Source organism: Rhinatrema bivittatum, chromosome 19, assembly GCF_901001135.1.
Source record: "Rhinatrema bivittatum chromosome 19, aRhiBiv1.1, whole genome shotgun sequence".
NCBI classification, from domain to species: domain Eukaryota; kingdom Metazoa; phylum Chordata; class Amphibia; order Gymnophiona; family Rhinatrematidae; genus Rhinatrema; species Rhinatrema bivittatum.
In genome coordinates, this window is record NC_042633.1 from 33,187,534 (window position 1) to 33,205,255 (window position 17,722).

Consider the following 17,722-nt stretch of genomic DNA (forward strand, 5'->3'; position numbering starts at 1 on the left):
TAGCAGCTTGGCTTGTTCTGTTTTCCTGATTTAATATTTGTAGTGTTGCCTTTTCATAGATAGGGTTGTTATATGTTCCATAATGCAGGTGTAACTGTGTGCGGGTTAGTTTGTGTGCATTATTGCAGATCCTGAGAGTCTGTTAGGTGCTATATTTCTCTTTTCTATTTCTCCAGATTTGCACTGCAAGCAGAGTGGCTTTTTTTGGTTTTCCATTCCAGTTTCTATCTCCATATTTATAATGTGTGTTCTTTCTGTACTTTGGTGAAAGTCGGTTCTGTGTGTGTGCCCGAGGTGAGGTATTTTATTAGCATGGAGGCAATTGTATCAATCTTATTTGTGGCTGCAGAGTGTATGTTTACATGATGATAGCTTAGTAAATGACAGGGCTGGAGAGCCTTTTTCTCCTGTCTACCCAATTATCCTCTCCACACTGCTAAGGATACATCCCAGCTGTCAGCCAAAGGGTGTGACCACCTTCAAGACCTCTCTTTATCCAGAACAGTCTTTTTTCTGTTCTTCCTTTGTAAAGAAATGGGGATGAATGTCAGGAGCCCCTGGACTCGATTCAGCAAATGTCAGCATCAGAGGAAGACTAAAACTAAATAGTTGAGCCATAGGAAAGGAAAAGAAGTCTTCAAAGGTACTTATCTGTTTTATTGATACAGATTAATAAGGCATTTGCTGAATTATGGTAAATAATTTGGTACAGCATTCCAGAGGGTTTTAAAACCTCTCACAGAATACTGTGATGTATGATGAGATATCTGTCTTTATAGTAGACTAGTATATGGTTCTTTGTAAGTTATGGGATCTCTCTAAGTATAATTGAAATGCTTCCATAACTATATATTAGGTTTAGCATTGGTAGCTGCTTGAAGTAATTGAGTTTAAAATATTAAAAGTATAACAGCTGTAGCAGATTATTTAGAAATCTATTGTCAGGTGTGTGTGAAAGTATTTATCAATAAGAATATGAATTCCATGGCTCAGACTTTTAGTGCCCACCCATGTTAATCTTGGGCCCAGCCAAAAATTCATTTCTGGCTACGACACTGGTGTACACACCCCCCCCCCCCCCCTCTAGCCCAGCACAATACACACCACAAACCCAGACTCTGCCGTAGGGCAGCACAATGCAAGCTGCACACACACACAGGTAATGCAAACTTCTCTCCTCCACACACAGCAGCTTTGCTCTGTGCTGACTACAAGTGAGGAGAGGGAAGTGAGGCAGCACTCACACTCAATCTGTACTGTACACTGCTGGTTTTATAAACCGTGTGCGAGAGGGGGACCTGGTGACCACACTGCACCCAGATATTATTCACCAGGGGGAGGAGGGGATACAGTCTATACCTATCATAAAGCAGGCAGAACGGACAGAGAGGGTCCCTCTCCCTAGTGGGGAATGGAGGAGAAGGCAGCAGTAATAACCTGAGATTAGGAGGGCTCAGAGCCCAGGTGCCTGGTGGGTTAGGATAGGCACAGGCAGGCCCTGGTCTCAGCCTCAGTCTCTCATAACACAGGGAGTCAGGACATGCGCTCGCTCATCCCCCCCCCATAAATCAGGACAATTTTATTTTGGTATAAAGAGATCACAGTTTATTGAACCTAACCCGAGCCCTCAACAATACAACATGGAAACCTTAAACGATAACAAACCTGCCCACCCCTCCCCCTCACACCCCAGCGTTAAAGCATTAACCCCCCCCCCCCCCCATCTCACTACCAAGGGCAAACCTGGCCTCAAGCTGTAGCCCCTCAGCTCCCTGGCCATCTGGTGTAGCAGCCCCTCCCGACATGAGCTGCCCCCCCCATTGGGCTCAGGTTTCCACCCTTAACCTCCCCTCAGTACATTCTCCATCCCTTCCTGCCAATCATTCAGCAAACCCAACCCAATGTCTGATCAATGGATCCCATTCCCCTCTGAACAAACCCCTCCTCTCCACCCCAAGCCCAACCGGGATGCACCCAAAACCCCCCCTGCCCCTATCACCCCATTTCCCAATTTGCTTATTCACTCGGGAACGCCCGACTTCCATAAAACCCTCAGCCTTGCACCAAAGTCGCACAATTATGTCCGAGCAGCCTAATGTGATTCTCAGCCAACGCATGAATATTTGGGATAAATCCTTGACACAGGTCACCCACTCCCTGCAAGACTCCCCCCCTAAGTGACTCAGCAGAATATCCACCCCCCAGGAACGGTAACAGCTCCTCCCCTTCCATTCCTCGTTTGCTGAACCAGGGCGACCTTCATTCTATTTTTCTGTGTTTTTATATAACAAAGTTTGGCCCAAGCCTTCACTCCAGTTTACAAACTTAACTTCTCACAACGCATGTTATAACAATTAACAGATAAACTTTGTTAACATTTAACTTAACTCACAGTAACAGGGTAATATTCTGTTTTACTGATGCTGGGATGGTCCTATGTAACTTTACTACCTGGTAAGGTAATTATTGGTTACTGTTTGACAATGGTAAATATGCAATTGTCCGAATTGTTTGGTGCATAGGTTTATCATCTTGACCTGTAGGGTTGGTGAGGACGTTGTTAACCGATGCCTTCGTTGTAGGTTTGGTGAAATAGCCATGGTTTAAGTTGTTTTTTGAATAAGTTGGTGTCATCTTGAAGCATTAGGTTTTCAGGTACCGAGCTCCATAGGCGAGGTCCGGCTACTGAAGCTGCTCCCTCTGATTGTAGTGAGGCTCGTAGTTGTTACTGATGGGAGGGCGAGCAGAGCTTTAGTGGTTGATCTGGTGTTGTGGGATATGGTTTTGGAATATCGTATTTAAACATTCCAGCTCTCGGGGTCGAGGTGCGCGACGTACGGCCGTCTCAGTGCCCAAGGAACGAAAGAACAGCCCAGAGTTCAGATGCAGCCTTGCCTCCTAGGCCACCCTTAAGAGCTCTGCAATAGAAGAAAACACCAATCAATAACCCTTCACCCCAGCGTTTCCCTCGTGCCCTTTAGATTGTTGCAGGCTGGTGCTCGTATTTATTATTATAACTTTTTTTTTTTAAACCCTCACATAAGACAGAAATGCCTTCGACTTCCACCTCCCTCTATCCTGTACGCCCGCCCCGGATATACCACATCCCACGGCCGAGACTGCTGCCCCGATGCTGAAAGAATGCGAAGGATAATCTTTGGCTTCCCTCCCCGGCGCGCTCACCCCCATACAGAGCCCTCTGGGGAAAACTGAAACCGGGTTAAAGGGCACCCGTTCCCAGGAACCAGAAAGGACCCGGGAACTAACGGGCACCTCCTCAGGTACTGTTTCAGAGTACGGACCGAGCAAACCCATGCAGGGGTAGTGGAGAAGGAGCCTGACGAGCCGCCCTTTACCTTTCTGATCCGTTTCCAGTTGATAAGAGCAACAAGTTGTGGGCAATGCGCCATTGTCTGCAACAGCTTGGAAACCATGTCAGCTGTAGAGGAGCATCCTCAATACACCAATCTCATTACAGGCAAGGTTGAGAGCCCGGACACAGTGGAAGGGACGGCTCGTCGGGGACATCCCATATCACTAACTTCCCCATTTGTTTCATAATATCAAATCCCCAGCGGACTTATCCAAGAAAGCCTTCACTACGTGGAAATCTCTGGCTAGGATACTGATGGGGCAATTTATGCAGCAGGGGAACATTATGTCTCTAGACAATACAGGAATCACATCTCTCCATCTCCTTTAAATTTTTGGAATGTGACCAAATTTCATATTTTCTGCGCAAGGCACTTACCTTCATATATGGTGGAGTTGTCCGGTACTTACCTTACATTGGGACAGAACAGTGGAGTGGATCACCCAACTTTTTGGAGCAGAAACTACTCCAGACTTTCAGAAAGTGCTTTTAGGAGAACCTTTGAGGGGACTGACAGCTCACTAGCAACGATTATGTCAACAAATCCATAGAGCGGCCCGTTTAGAACTCGCCTGCAAAAGGAAACGTCCAGACCCCCGTTCCCTGCAAATTATACGTCAACTACATAAACCATAGGAGTTAGAACATATTACAGCTATACGCTACAATTTGAATCTGTTTATCAGGATGTCAGGGGACCATTACTATCCTGGTGTAGGACTCATAACAGTAAATAGGGTTCACATCCTAATAGTGTCATTTAGTTCCAGTGAGTATTAAAAGGTGAACCCTATCACAGGATGTCTGTTTTAAAAACTGGCTCTGTGTTACCTATAAAAAGGAAGAGAGCAACTGCCAACACAGCCTGACAGGAGACCCTGTATCTATTCCTGTATAATGTTACCTATAACAATGGAAGAGACCCTCCATCTATTCCTGTATAATGTTACCTATAAGAATGGAAGAGACCCTGCATCTATTCCTGTATAATGTTACCTATAAGAAAGGAAGAGAGCCTGCATCTATTCCTGTATAATGTTACCTATAAGAATGGAAGAGACCCTGCATCTATTCCTGTATAATGTTACCTATAAGAATGGAAGAGACCCTGCATCTATTCCTGTATAATGTTACCTATAAGAAAGGAAGAGACCTGCATCTATTCCTGTATAATGTTACCTATAAGAATGAAGAGACCCTGCATCTATTCCTGTATAATGTTACCTATAAGAATGGAAGAGACCCTGCATCTATTCCTGTATAATGTTACCTATAAGAAGGAAGAGACCCTGCATCTATTCCTGTATAATGTTACCTAAAGGAAGGAAGGAAGAGAGCCTGCATCTATTCCTGTATAATGTTACCTATAAATATGTTACTTTTCATATTTATTATTTACCGATTACATGCAGACTATTTACGCTACCAAAGTTCCTTGTAAAATGTGAACACGAATAATGTTATAATAGATATGTTTGTAAATACTATTGTTACTTTCACTGTTCCTTGTAATAATGTTCAATAGTTGATTGTTATTGTTCTATGTTCTATGTAAAAAACCCCAGTCTAATCTACCAGACCAGGGCAACCTTTTCGTTACTTGTAAACCGGAATGAATTGTATTGCATACAGGAATTCCGGTATATAAAAATTAAAAATAAAGAATGGAAGAGAACTTCTGCCAACACAGCATGACAGGAGAGACCCTGCATCTATTCCTGTATAATGTTACCTATAAGGAAGGAAGAGAGCCTGCATCTATTCCTGTATAATGTTACCTATAAGGAAGGAAGAGAGCCTGCATCTATTCCTGTATAATGTTACCTATAAGAAAGGAAGAGAGCCTGCATCTATTCCTGTATAATGTTACCTATAAGAAAGGAAGAGAGCCTGCATCTATTCCTGTATAATGTTACCTATAAGAAAGGAAGAGAGCCTGCATCTATTCCTGTATAATGTTACCTATAAGGAAGGAAGAGAGCCTGCATCTATTCCTGTATAATGTTACCTATAAGGAAGGAAGAGAGCCTGCATCTATTCCTGTATAATGTTACCTATAAGGAAGGAAGAGAGCCTGCATCTATTCCTGTATAATGTTACCTATAAGGAAGGAAGAGAGCCTACATCTATTCCTGTATAATGTTACCTATAAGAAAGGAAGACACCCTGCATCTATTCCTGTATAATGTTACCTATAAGAAAGGAAGACACCCTGCATCTATTCCTGTATAATGTTACCTATAAGAAAGGAAGACACCCTGCATCTATTCCTGTATAATGTTACCTATAAGAAAGGAAGAGACCCTGCATCTATTCCTGTATAATGTTACCTATAAGGAAGGAAGAGACCCTGCATCTATTCCTGTATAATGTTACCTATAAGAATGGAAGAGAACTGCTGGCAACAGTCTGACAGGAGAGACCCTGCATCTATTCCTGTATAATGTTACCTATAAGAATGGAAGAGACCCTGCATCTATTCCTCTATAATGTTACCTGTAAGAATGGAATAGAGCCTGCATCTATTCCTGTATAATGTTACCTATAAGAATGGAAGAGAACTGCCACCAACAGCCTGACAGGAGAGACCCTGCATCTATTCCTGTATAATGTTACCTATAAGAATGGAAGAGACCCTGCATCTATTCCTGTATAATGTTACCTATAAGAATGGAAGAGACCCTGCATCTATTCCTGTATAATGTTACCTATAAGAATGGAAGAGAGCCTGCATCTATTCCTGTATAATGATACCTATAAGAATGGAAGAGACCCTGCATCTATTCCTGTATAATGCTACCTATAAGAATGGAAGAGACCCTGCATCTATTCCTGTATAATGTTACCTATAAGAATGGAAGAGAGCCTGCATCTATTCCTGTATAATGATACCTATAAGAATGGAAGAGACCCTGCATCTATTCCTGTATAATGCTACCTATAAGAATGGAAGAGACCCTGCATCTATTCCTGTATAATGCTACCTATAAGAATGGGAGAGCCTGCATCTATTCCTGTATAATGTTACCTATAATAACGGAAGACAGCCTGCATCTATTCCTGTATAATGTTACCTATAAGAACGGAAGAGAGCCTGCATCTATTCCTGTATAATGTTACCTATAAGAACGGAAGAGAGCCTGCATCTATTCCTGAAGAATATTACCTATAAGAATGGAAGAGACCCTGCATCTATTCCTGTATAATGTTACCTGTAAGAATGGAAGAGACCCTGCTTCTATTCCTGTATAATGTTACCTGTAAGAATGGAAGAGACCCTGCATCTATTCCTGTATAATGTTACCTATAAGAACGGAAGAGACCCTGCATCTATTCCTGTATAATGTTACCTGTAAGAAAGGAAGAGAACTGCTGCCAACACAGCCTGACAGGAGAGACCCTGCATCTATTCCTGTATAATGTTACCTATAAGAAAGGAAGAGAACTGCTGCCAACATCCTGACAGGAGAGACCCTGCATCTATTCCTGTATAACGTTACCTATAAGACAGGACGAGACCCTGCATCTAACTCCTGTATAATGTTACCTATAAGGAAGGAAGTGAACCCTGCATCTATTCCTGTATAATGTTACCTATAAGAATGGGAGACCCTGCATCTATTCCTGTATAATGTTACCTATAACAATGGAAGAGAACTGCTGCCAACACAGCCTCACAGGAGAGACCCTGCATCTATTCCTGTATAATGTTACCTATAAGAATGGAAGAGACCCTGCACCTATTCCTGTATAATGTTACCAATAAGAAAGTAAGAGAGCCTGCATCTATTCCTGTATAATGTTACCAATAAGAAAGGAAGAGAGCCTGCATCTATTCCTGTATAATGTTACCTATAAGAATGGAAGAGACCCTGCATCTATTCCTGTATAATGTTACCTATAACAATGGAAGAGACCCTGCATCTATTCCTGTATAATGTTTCCTATAAGAATGAAAGAGACCCTGCATCTATTCCTGTATAATGTTTCCTATAAGAATGGAAGAGACCCTGCATCTATTCCTGTATAATGGTACCTGTAAGAATGGAAGAGACCCTGCATCTATTCCTGTATAATGTTACCTATAAGAATGGAAGAGACCCTGCATCTATTCCTGTATAATGTTACCTATAAGAATGGAAGAGACCCTGCATCTATTCCTGTATAATGTTACCTATAAGAATGGAAGAGACCCTGCATCTATTCCTGTATAATGTTACCTATAAGAATGGAAGAGACCCTGCATCTATTCCTGTATAATGTTACCTGTAAGAATGGCAGAGACCCTGCATCTATTCCTGTATAATGTTACCTGTAAGAATGGCAGAGACCCTGCATCTATTCCTGTATATTGTTACCTATAATGGAAGAGACCCTGCATCTATTCCTGTATATTGTTACCTATAATGGAAGAGACCCTGCATCTATTCCTGTATAATGTTACCTATAACAATGGAAGAGAACTGCTGCCAACACAGCCTCACAGGAGAGACCCTGCATCTATTCCTGTATAATGTTACCTATAAGAAAGGAAGAGACCCTGCATCTATTCCTGTATAATGTTACCTATAAGAATGGAAGAGAGCCTGCATCTATTCCTGTATAATGTTACCTATAACAATGGAAGAGAACTGCTGCCAACACAGCCTGACAGTAGAGACCCTGCATCTATTCCTGTATAATGTTACCTATAACAATGGAAGAGAACTGCTACCAATACAGCCTGACAGTAGAGACCCTGCATCTATTCCTGTATAATGTTACCTATAAGAAGGAAGAGACCCTGCATCTATTCCTGTATAATGTTACCTATAAGAATGGAAGAGACCCTGCATCTATTCCTGTATAATGTTACCTATAAGAATGGAAGAGACCCTGCATCTATTCCTGTATAATGTTACCTATAAGAATGGAAGAGAACTTCTGCCAACACAGCCTGACAGGAGAGACACCCTGCATCTATTCCTGTATAATGTTACCTATAATGGAAGAGACCCTGCATCTATTCCTGTATATTGTTACCTATAAGAATGGAAGAGACCCTGCATCTATTCCTGTATATTGTTACCTATAAGAATGGAAGAGACCCTGCATCTATTCCTGTATAATGTTACCTATAAGAACGGAAGAGAACTGCTGCCAACACAGCCTGACAGGAGAGACCCTGCATCTATTCCTGAATAATGTTACCTATAACAATGGAAGAGAACTGCTGCCAACACAGCCTCACAGGAGAGACCCTGCATCTATTCCTGTATAATGTTACCTATAAGAATGGAAGAGACCCTGCATCTATTCCTGTATAATGTTACCTATAAGAATGGAAGAGAGCCTGCATCTATTCCTGTATAATGTTACCTATAAGAATGGAAGAGACCCTGCATCTATTCCTGTATAATGTTACCTATAAGAATGGAAGAGACCCTGCATCTATTCCTGTATATTGTTACCTATAAGAATGGAAGAGAGCCTACATCTATTCCTGTATATTGTTACCTATAAGAATGGAAGAGAGCCTACATCTATTCCTGTATATTGTTACCTATAAGAATGGAAGAGACCCTGCATCTATTCCTGTATAATGTTACCTATAACAATGGAAGAGACCCTGCATCTATTCCTGTATAATGTTACCTATAAGAATGGAAGAGAGCCTGCATCTATTCCTGTATAATGTTACCTATAAGAATGGAAGAGAGCCCTGCATCTATTCCTGTATAATTGTTACCTATAAGAATGGAAGAGAGCCTGCATCTATTCCTGTATATGTTACCTATAAGAATGGAAGAGAGCCTACATCTATTCCTGTATATGTTACCTATAAGAATGGAAGAGAGCCTACATCTATTCCTGTATATGTTACCTATAAGAATGGAAGAGACCCTGCATCTATTCCTGTATAATGTTACCTATAACAATGGAAGAGACCCTGCATCTATTCCTGTATATTGTTACCTATAACAATGGAAGAGACCCTGCATCTATTCCTGTATAATGTTACCTATAAGAATGGAAGAGACCCTGCATCTATTCCTGTATAATGTTACCTATAAGAATGGAAGAGAACTTCTGCCAACACAGCCTGACAGGAGAGACACCCTGCATCTATTCCTGTATAATGTTACCTATAATGGAAGAGACCCTGCATCTATTCCTGTATATTGTTACCTATAAGAATGGAAGAGACCCTGCATCTATTCCTGTATAATGTTACCTATAAGAACGGAAGAGAACTGCTGCCAACACAGCCTGACAGGAGAGACCCTGCATCTATTCCTGTATAATGTTACCTATAAGAAAGGAAGAGAACTGCTGCCAACACAGCCTGACAGGAGAGACCCTGCATCTATTCCTGAATAATGTTACCTATAACAATGGAAGAGAACTGCTGCCAACACAGCCTCACAGGAGAGACCCTGCATCTATTCCTGTATAATGTTACCTATAAGAAAGGAAGAGACCCTGCATCTATTCCTGTATAATGTTACCTATAAGAATGGAAGAGAGCCTGCATCTATTCCTGTATAATGTTACCTATAAGAATGGGAGACCCTGCATCTATTCCTGTATAATGTTACCTATAAGAATGGAAGAGACCCTGCATCTATTCCTGTATAATGTTACCTATAAGAATGGAAGAGACCCTGCATCTATTCCTGTATATTGTTACCTATAAGAATGGAAGAGAGCCTACATCTATTCCTGTATATTGTTACCTATAAGAATGGAAGAGAGCCTACATCTATTCCTGTATATTGTTACCTATAAGAATGGAAGAGACCCTGCATCTATTCCTGTATAATGTTACCTATAACAATGGAAGAGAGCCTGCATCTATTCCTGTATAATGTTACCTATAAGAATGGAAGAGAGCCTGCATCTATTCCTGTATATTGTTACCTATAAGAATGGAAGAGAGCCTGCATCTATTCCTGTATATTGTTACCTATAAGAATGGAAGAGAGCCTACATCTATTCCTGTATATTGTTACCTATAAGAATGGAAGAGAGCCTACATCTATTCCTGTATATTGTTACCTATAAGAATGGAAGAGACCCTGCATCTATTCCTGTATAATGTTACCTATAACAATGGAAGAGACCCTGCATCTATTCCTGTATAATGTTACCTATAAGAAAGGAAGAGACCCTGCATCTATTCCTGTATAATGTTACCTATAAGGAAGGAAGAGACCCTGCATCTATTCCTGTATAATGTTACCTATAAGGAAGGAAGTGAACCCTGCATCTATTCCTGTATAATGTTACCTATAAGAATGGAAGAGACCCTGCATCTATTCCTGTATAATGTTACCTATAACAATGGAAGAGAACTGCTGCCAATACAGCCTGACAGTAGAGACCCTGCATCTATTCCTGTATAATGTTACCTAAAAGGAAGGAAGAGACCCTGCATCTATTCCTGTATAATGTTACCTATAAGAATGGAAGAGAGCCTGCATCTATTCCTGTATAATGTTACCTATAAAAATGGAAGAGACCCTGCATCTATTCCTGTATAATGTTACCTATAATAAAGGAAGAGACCCTGCATCTATAGCTGTATATTGTTACCTGTAAGAATGGAAGAGAACTGCCACCAACACAGCCTGACAGGAGAGACCCTGCATCTATTCCTGTATAATGTTACCTATAAGAATGGAAGAGACCCTCCATCTATTCCTGTATAATGTTACCTATAAGAAAGGAAGAGACCTTGCATCTATTGTAAAATGTTGCCTATAAGGGGTAAAAGTGCTGCCAAAACAACGGAGACTCCTCCGCCTCGATTCAGTCTCCTCAGGAATTACAAAGCATTATGTAAAGGGGAGAAAAATAACCAGAGAGCATATAAGTCAGTCAATACAATAAAATGGCAGCTAATTTGGTTAAATTGAACTATTAACCAGTCTTTCCAGGAGCATAGAAAGTATATACATGGGTGCGTTTTATGTCTATATATACACATGGGTGCGTTTTATTTATATGCAAGTGTGTGTTGTAAGTTATTTATTTATTTATTTATTGTTTTTGTTATACCGAGTTTCATGATAGGCATCACATCAACCCGGTTTACAAACAAGGAGTGTAAAGCATAATGTAACGTAAAAAACAATATTTTCAATAAGAACCTTGAACTTTAAATACAGTGAATCAGAAAAAGGGAGAGGGAAAGTTACAAAAAACAAGGAAAATAAACTTGGGATGGAAGGGGAGAAATTGAACAGCACAATATTTACATTTCAGCCTATTGATACATTAGAATAGCAAGTGAAAAAATAAGACTATGAAACGGTACATAGGTAATCAAATGAATAAATTTGACACAGTTGTGAATGGTAATAGTATGATAAATATTCAGCAGGAATTAGTGAGAGAGGGTTTGAGGTTGGTTGATTCGTGTTTACATTCCATTATTGCATACGAGTTAGTGCTAGTGAGAGGAGGTTTTATTCAAGGCTTGGAAATGCTTTTTTTTGAAAAGCCAAGTTTTTAGTCTTTTCCTAAATGTTAAAGAGCATTTCTCTTGTCTCAAATCAGTTCATATCATTTATGGTGTGTGCATGTGTGACTGGTGCCTATATGTGTGTAGTATGTGTGTGGTATGTATGTGTTTTGTATTTTTATGTATATATATATCTATATATGTGTGTGTCGTATTTATGTGTGCTTTGTATCTTTATGTATACATAATCACACTGTGGTTGTGTATATATGTATATATTTGTGTGCACACTTCCCTTCTATCTTGTCAATGATTGTCCTCACGCCAAACTTTGTACACCTCTAGTCTTGGGTGGGGGCATCCGCCTTTTCCCACTTTATAAAACTGCTGAATGAAATGGGGGTGGGGGGGTGCAAGAAAGCAGTAAGGTTGGCCTTTCTTGTCCCCTAAATATGGTGGGGTTAAAGATGCTTGGGTGTTTGGTTCTCTTGCCTTTTAGCATCTGTGTTTGGATTCTTTGCTGATTCCTTGTATCTGTATCAGGGTTTTTATGATATTTGTATCCTCATCTGCTTTAGGATGGTTTTCTGGGAATGGGTTCTCAAATCTGACAGTTAGTAGTGTAAGCAGAGGCCGTGTAGGACATTACACTTTTTTACTGGTTCTTGCATGTACAACCGACTGCAAACACAAACCCCCAGGATCAGATTCCCCTCCACTTCTCTTTACTGAACCTGGGGCCGGTTAACATGGAAGTGCAACAGAATCTGGGGCCATCCATTGCCTTGTCTGCTTTCAGCCAGGGCTTGCAGTTCATTAAACATATTTTGAATCATATTTCCAGCCCAACACCATTTACAGGCTTAAAACTAGGTTTTACGTGGGTAAATCTGCTTTACCCTCATTGTCAATAGGTTTTATCTACATTAAGTGCACTTCACAGGTAAATAACTTTAGAAAACTGCTCCTATAGCATCTTACACTGACACGCTCAATTCACCTGTAAATGTTGATTTTAGAGCTTGAATGGTGATCTTTGCAGTATTTAGTGCAGATGAACATGTGTAATGCAATCTGGTCAGGTCTCACATAGCTAATCCTCACTCCTTTTACCCCAGTACTGTATGAGCTTTCCAGACCAATCAGCTCCCTTCTTCTAAAGACGTGACCTGGATGCTCTCCAAAGCTCATGTAGAATTATAATTCCTGTGTTGGTCCAAGAAAAAGTGTCACAGCTTAGGGAAAAGGCTATTATTCAGGACTAGAACACTACTTGTTCAAATATATTTATATTTATTTATTTAAAGTCTCTTCTATACCGATAGCCGTTCGCACATCGTATCGGTTCACAAAAAACAAGAACTTTTGGGCGGAGCCCTTACATATAACCGATAAAAATACAATTAACAGGGAGAGTAGATAATACTGAAAGGCAACGCAAAATAAATCAATAAATAAAGAACTATAAACAAAAGTAACAATGTACAAGAATCAGTGGTCATAAAGCATAAATCGATGGTCATAAAGCATTCTTAATCATAGATCGATGAATAGTTTACAGAGGGGTTTTATGAAGTGGGCGGTGTCATGGGGTAGGCTTGCTGGAAAAGCCAGGTTTTCAGTTTTCTTGAATTTGGGAGTGGAGGTCTCCATGCGTATGTCATGAGGCAAGGAGTTCCATAAAGTGGGCCTGGCGAGAGAAAAAGCTCTGCTTATAGTGGAGGAGAGTTTGAAAGATTTGATGGATTGGGTACGTAGGGTTCTTGGAGGGCTGGGTGGGTCTGTTGGAGGTACGGGGGAGGAGGGGGTTGATCCAATTGAGGTTTGAGTTTCAGACTTTTGTGGATGAGGGAGAGTACTTTATAAAGTATTTGTGAGTATATAATTCTGAAATAACTCAAATGTTTAGTAATATGTATGTTTGTATCCCTTTTATCTAATAAAATAGACAATATATAGCGATATATGTGTGTATGTGCATCAAAACTATGTCTTTGGCACAAGCACTTCCCACAGGACCTATCACTAAAGCATGAACATTGAAAACGGCCATCCACTGTTGCACCTGCAGGATACTGGGGCCCCTCAGATCCAGCTCTCTTCAGGCCAATATCCATTCTCCACTTCTTAGCTTAAACTACTCAAAAAAGTAGTAAGCACCCAACATACCAAACACTTTACAAAAACACATTCTATATCCATCCCAATTCGGATTTTGCAAGTTCATCAGCACCAAAACAGTAATCTCCCTCACCGCCAGTTCAGAGGAATAGATAATGGCCAGTCCTATATCTTAGCAATGTTGGACATCTCCGCAGCATTTGATACCACTCACAAGATCTGCAGACAGACTAACCAACCGAAATTGGTCTAACTGGCACTGCCCTATGCTGGTTTGTCTCATATCTAGAAAACAGGTTCTGATTTGCTGTTGCCTATTTTGACTTTGATATCTATCAAACTCACTCAAGGAGTGCCCCAAGGTTCATCTCTTCAACATCTACATGCTTCCCATATGTAAAGTTATCCAACCTAGGGCTCACACACTTCATCTATGCAGATAACGTCCAAATTCTAATCCCTATCACTGAACCTATCCCCAAATCACTCCATGGGAAACCCACCTCAATACTATCAACCAATTACTCACCCAAATGAACCTTGCCCTGAATACTTCCAAAACCAAACTCCTAATCATATCCCACAAACTAAGTCACATGACCCTTACTGACTTAAAACTCCACTGGCTACTCATAAGCTTTAGAATCTTACACAAGACTCTCACCATCATTCACAAAAGCATTCACAAACAGATCCCTATCAATCTTCCATGCCCACTCACTATCCACACCTCGAGACCTGTCAGAGAAGCCTACAGGGATCACTATGCACCCTCCCAACCAAATCCACCTTTCATGCAGCCACCAGAGAACGAGCCCTCTGATAGCAGGGCCAAACATCTGGAATGCCATGGCTCCCTGATCTAAGACAAGAACCCTGTCTATTGATGTTCAGAAAAAAAACTCTACTTGGCTGTTTCAACAAGCCTTCCCTTAATTCAGGGCCATCTCAGTTATAAGATATTGCCATGCTGGGTCAGACCAAGGGTCCATCAAGCCCAGCATCCTGGGCTTGATGGACCCTTTATCCAGTGCTCTCCTTCAGAGATATTGTGAATGGATTAGTTTGCTATAATTAGAGTTATCTTCTGCTATTGGCTCCTCTTCCCCCCAGTTCCATTGTAACTTTTGCCTTCCTCTATGTTGGTTATCCTTATTAACCTTTGTTTCTTGTAAACAGATATCTGTATCATGAATGTTGGTATAAAAAAGCACTAAAATAAATAAATCCTAAACTACCCATAGCTCAAGAGGTAAGAGACCTAGGTGTAATCTTGGACAGCAAACTAAATCTAAAAAATTCATTAATTTGACATTAAAGACTACTACTTTAAACTACATGTATGAAAAAAATTAAAAACCCTCCTACAGCAATGATTTCCTATCCATCCTTCAAGCATTCATCTTCTCCAAGATAGACTACTGCAACGTTATACTACTGGGACTCCCAACCACAACACTCAAAACCCTCCAAATGCTACAAATTTCTATTGCCAGAGTCCTCACAAACATCACTCCCAAGGCTCCCAATGCAATTCAGAATCCTCTTCAAGAGTCTTACCACAATACACAAGATCATACATAATCCAAACCCCTCCTTCAGCTTTCAAAAACCAAAAAGCCACAAGATCTGCAGACACTGAGACCCTACCAACACCCTCACCCAAGCTAACTCACCTGAACTCTACCAGGGAACGAGCACTATCAATTGCAACACCCAACTGGAATTCCATGCACCAAGAGCTACATCTAGAACCCAACACCCAAAACCTCAACAAAAAACCCCAAACTGAAAACCTGACTGTTCAAACAGGCCTTTTCATATCCCCCCTTCACTACCAAGCCCTGAAATTAGAGCACCCTACAATACATGCCCTTGTATATAGTTCTCTGCCCCCTCACCAACTAACCAGCCTTCGTAGGCTTGCAAGACCTCACACACAAGCTAAGGAATAGCATCAGAGCCCTGCCAAATGCTTATAACCTTCCTTAGCTTGCAAGACCTGGCACACAACTTAACAGTGCTAGAGGACAGATCAGCCCTGCCACACACTGGCTGCAGGAGTCTAACCCTCTGCCAAAGGTCCCAGGTCCACCAGCAGAGATTAAGCATTTTAAGCAGGGCTCTGTCAGGTCTGATTTGTTCTCTAACACTATATTAAGTTTCCTCTCAACTCTCATCAGCTCCTGTCCATCTGACTCCACTGCTCCCATTTTCCAAACTGGCTCCCTGGCTACGAACACTCCCAGGAACATCAAAAGTCCAAAGGCTCTCAGTTATAAAATTTCTCCACTAGTTCCCCTTGCAAGATTCAAACCCTCATTGGGCTGGCAGGGAGGCACCAAGCCCAACCAGTGAGTGCTGAGCCTGGCTTCTCCCCTTGAAGCTTCATCTTTATTTCACAGACCTCTTCTCTCCCTGCCACAAGTCCTAACAAACCAAAAAAAAGTCCCAAAACAGGCCAGCAAAAAATTTAAGTGCAGCCCTGCTGCCCTCTCTGCCTCCTCCCTCCTATCTCTGCTCTCTACCACACTCCCCAGAAATACCTCCACCCAATTGGCAGCCTTGGAAATAGTTCATTAGCAATAAAAAAAGGGAAGGTTTTGAATCTGCACACTCACCTTCTCTGGTACCAGAGTTTCAGTCCTTTCTCCCGCAGTAAAGCAGTCCTCAGCAGCATCAGGCAGCCTGGTCCCACTCCCTCCTCTCCAGTACCTGGAAAGAGACTTGAAATGCTTTCCGTTGGCTCCTTTTTTATAGGATGGAGACTCCTCCCCTGCTGGCCAGGGATTGGTTCCCCGGGCTCCACCCTCTTCCTTCCCCTCCCCTGCTGGCCAGGGATTGGTTCCCGAGGCCCCACCCTCTTCCTTCCCCTCCCCTGCTGGCCAGGGATTGGTTCCCGAGGCCCCACCCTCTCCCTCCCACACCTGTGTCTCAGGTTTCTCCGATGCTTCAGGGGGAAGGAACCAGACCGACTGACTCTGTGTCACCTGGTATTTCTTCCCCCTTCCCTGCAGATTTTTGGTTCCGGGGATTTTTTGTTTCTGGGGTTTTGACCTACCTCCCTGCACTGTATACTGACCCCGTCACACACCTCCCCACTTTTTCAGGAATCTTGCCCTACCCCCTCCCTGGACAGGAAGTCAGCATTTCCATGTTTCTTTCCCATAAACTTTTTCCTTTCAAAATCCCACCAGCCCCTTCCTGATTATTGTGATCCCATCTTGCCTCCCCCCCACCTCCGTAAAGATATCTTTACCAGGAGCACCACAGCCTCCCAGAATCCACCGGTGGCTCAGGGCTCAGAAGGAGCCATTTATAAGCCACACGGTTCACATTCAGCCTCTGTTTTATTTAAACACACTTCTGTGTGATTTTTATTACAATAAACTTTTTTTTATTAGGAAAACAGCAAGTCCACAATGTCTCTATCCATCATAATTCAGTCATCAACCGATACAAAGTACAGAGCAATATCCCCAGCCCTTCCTTTATTCCCCCACCCCGGAGAATGCTAGGATTTCCCCTTCTCCTAGGGCTTCCCTATAGTTGTAAAGGATCCAGCCTGTTTCTCCATATTGCAGCTGGGGACAGAGGCTCCGGGGTTTTTAACCCTCTTTCCCCGACTCTCTTGTATTACACCATCCAGGGATTAACAGCTCCTTGCCCGCAATCACAAGAATGAAATGTTCTCTCTTAAAAGAATCTTTCTAACGCAGAGCTGTGTGTGAGGGTCTCAGTACTGGAATAGCAGGGGCTGCTGCAGGGCAGGAGTGAGGTGC

The 17,722-nt window shown here is 41.8% G+C and overlaps 1 long non-coding RNA gene across 1 annotated transcript; it reads right to left on the bottom strand.

The window, feature by feature from the left end:
- Nucleotides 1-2,002: 2,002 nt before the first annotated feature.
- Nucleotides 2,003-16,687, bottom strand: LOC115081005. The gene is made up of 3 exons (XR_003853712.1): nucleotides 16,562-16,687; nucleotides 12,820-13,025; nucleotides 2,003-2,918 (listed from the first exon to the last, which is right to left on the bottom strand). It is a non-coding gene; the product is annotated as an uncharacterized LOC115081005 (long non-coding RNA).
- Nucleotides 16,688-17,722: the final 1,035 nt, after the last annotated feature.